The sequence below is a fragment of the Pongo abelii genome, chromosome 4 (genome assembly GCF_028885655.2).
Source record: "Pongo abelii isolate AG06213 chromosome 4, NHGRI_mPonAbe1-v2.0_pri, whole genome shotgun sequence".
Taxonomy (NCBI): domain Eukaryota; kingdom Metazoa; phylum Chordata; class Mammalia; order Primates; family Hominidae; genus Pongo; species Pongo abelii.
Window position 1 is genome coordinate 166,652,017 of NC_071989.2, and position 2,917 is coordinate 166,654,933.

The following is a 2,917-nucleotide window of genomic DNA, read 5'->3' on the forward strand; positions in this document are numbered from 1 at the left end:
GGTTATACTTCCATAGAGAGACGCTTGCGAATAACAGCTGGCATGGTCCCAGGGCCTAGTCAGGGTACAGATGATAAGCAAAAAAAGAAATAGGTAGCACGGGCAGGGCAGCTGTCCAGGAAGCCTTTTTTCTTTTTTTTGAGACGGAGTCTCCCTCCGTCTCCCAGGTTGGAGTGCAATGACATGATCTCGGCTCACTGCAACCTCTATCTCCCAGGTTCAAACGATTCTCCCCACTCAGCCTCCTGAGTAGCTGGGATTACAGGTGCCCACTATATGCTGGGATAATTTTTTTTTTTTAACTTGAGAGATGTGTAAAAGGCTTTATTTGGAGAGGAGCAGGAGTTTAATCAAAGAGGCCAAATCCCATGTCATCGTTTTACCCTTCAGACTCCTCCTTCTCATCTTTCTTCTCCTCTGCTGCAGCAGGGGGTGGAACCAGCAGCAGGGGCTGCAGAGCCTGGGGCAGCAGAGACGGCCACAGCCCCACCAGCAGGTACATTGGCAAGCTTGCCAATACTCTGGGCAATGACGTCTTCAATGTTTTTTCCATTCAGCTCACTAATAACCTTGTTGAGCCGGTCATTGTCCGTCTCGATGCCCACGCTGTCCAGGATCTTCCTGATGTCCTTGTTGCTGGGGGAGGGGTTACCCCCGAGGGCAGACAGCAAGTAGGAGGGGATGTACCGCATCGCGGCGGCGGTGGAGAGGCCTCACGTGTGGGAACTCGGCGGCATCAGGGAGGAAAAGCAATAATTGTATTTTTAGTAGAAACAGGGTTTCACCGTGTTGGCTAGGCTGGTCTCGAACTCCTGACCTCAGGTGATCTGCCCACCTTGGCCTCCCAAAGTGCTGGGATTACAGGTGTGAGCCGCCGTGCCAGGCCCAGGAAGCCTTTATTTTATTTTTATTATTATTTTTTTCTGAGCTAGAGCTTCACTCTGTCACCCTGGCTGGAGTGCAATGGTGCAAACTCGGCTCACTGCGACCTCTGCCTTCCCAGGTTCAAGCGATTCTCCTGCCTCAGCCTCCCGAGTAGTTGCCTCCCGAGTACAGGCATGTGCCACCACACCCGGCTAACTTTTATATTTTTAGTAGAGATGGAGTTTCACCATGTTGCCCAGACTGGTCTCGAACACCTGACCTCGTGATCCACCTGCCTCGGCCTCCCAAAGTGCTGGGATTACAGGCGTGAGCCACCACGCCTGGCAGGAAGCCTTTTTAGAGGAGGCAAGATGGAAGAGTTTAGGGTGGGAGTAAATAAAGCTGGCTGGAGACATGCCAGGTGCCTCTGAGAACTAGCAATTTGGTGCTCAGAGTAGGTTAATAATGTGGTGATGCTCTAAATTGATAGTCCTTAGATACTTGTCAGTGTTAGTTTAGAGGAGAAGTGGTGCATGCATGGGGAAGGATGGAGGAGGAGGCTAGCTTTTGTCAGTCTTTAGTTTCCCTTTTATTATTCCCAATTATTTATTTAATTTTTTAAGAGACAGAGTCTCATTCTGTCACCCAGGCTAGAGTGCATTGGAGCGATCACAGCTTGAGCTATGATCACTGTAAACTCAAGCTCCTGGGATCAAGCAGTCCTCAGCTTCCCAAGTAGCTATGACTACTGGCATGTGCCACTATTTCCGGCTAATTTTTAAAATTTCTGTAGAGACGGCATCTCACGATGTTTCTGAGGCTGGTTTGAAACTCCTGGCCTGAAACGATCCTCCCACCTCAGCCTCTCAAACTGTTGGGATTACAGCTGTGAGGCACTGCTTCTGGCCCCCAATAATGTATTATTGTTCCACTCTCCAAAGAAAAAGTTCATCAGACTAGCATCTTAGTGACTCTGTGTTGGTCCTGGGCCTGCTCCTTGAGGAACTCTTCTTCCTCACTCCTTCTGCAACAACTTTATTCCATATTCCATTTAATTCCATACAGAGCTTTCCCTGAGACAAGTTCTCCACTTCCTCATGTTTGTCAGTGTGTTTCAGGGCCCCTTACAGATTGCCCAACAAGGCCCCTTCCTAATCCAGCTTTAACCCTATTAGGATGTTATTGACATATATGTTGTGACTAAAATGTTTTTATGTATAATTTACTCTTTGTAAGGGACCTTATCACATATTCTATGAGGGGCCACCTCTGAGGGTGGCAGAAGAGGCAGGACATAGTCATGCCCTGGAAGGAGTGTTAGACTGGGCAGCAGGAGGCTGGTTTTGAGCTATGGCTTTACAACTAACTTGCTTCATGATCCTGTGTTAAGTCACAGTCTCAACCTGGCCCTTCATTTCTTCCTCTAACTATGAAATATTGGGCTAGAACCAGGGTGGCAAAACAGGTTTTGTCTTATGTGCTAATACCAAACTGTTGGTAACAGCTTACTCTACTGATTCATAGAGAAAACCTTTTAGGCCACATCTGGGCTCTGGAAGAAAGAGTGATCAATTAGCAGTTTCTACAATGAGTAAAGAAAGGGGGTAGTGATGGTGGTGATAGCATGAGTGCCTTATTTTTCGATTCCCTTCGTTTAATACGCTCTAAGAAATTCCATTCGGAATTCTGTAAACATAATGTGAATATCAGTTAAACATTCCCAGAGAGTTTCTCTACTTAAAATTAGAATTCTGTAATCCCAGCACTTTGGGAGGCTGAGGCGGGTGAATCACCTGAGGTTGGGAGTTCAAGACCACCCTGACCAACATGGAGAAATCCCATCTCTACTAAAAATACAAAATTAGTCAGGCATGGTGGCACATGCCTGTAATCCCAGCCACTCAGGAGGCTGAGGCAGGAGAATCGCTTGAACCCGAGAAGTGGAGGTTGTGGTGAGCCGAGATGGCGCCACTGCACTCCAGCCTGGACAACAAGAGCAAGACTCCGTCTCAGAAAAAAAAAAAAAAAAAAAGAAAAGAAAAGAAACATACAA

General features: G+C 47.3%; 1 pseudogene; it reads right to left on the reverse strand.

The window, feature by feature from the left end:
* Window positions 1–346: 346 nt before the first annotated feature.
* Window positions 347–692, reverse strand: LOC100433627 (large ribosomal subunit protein P2-like; annotated as a pseudogene).
* Window positions 693–2,917: the final 2,225 nt, after the last annotated feature.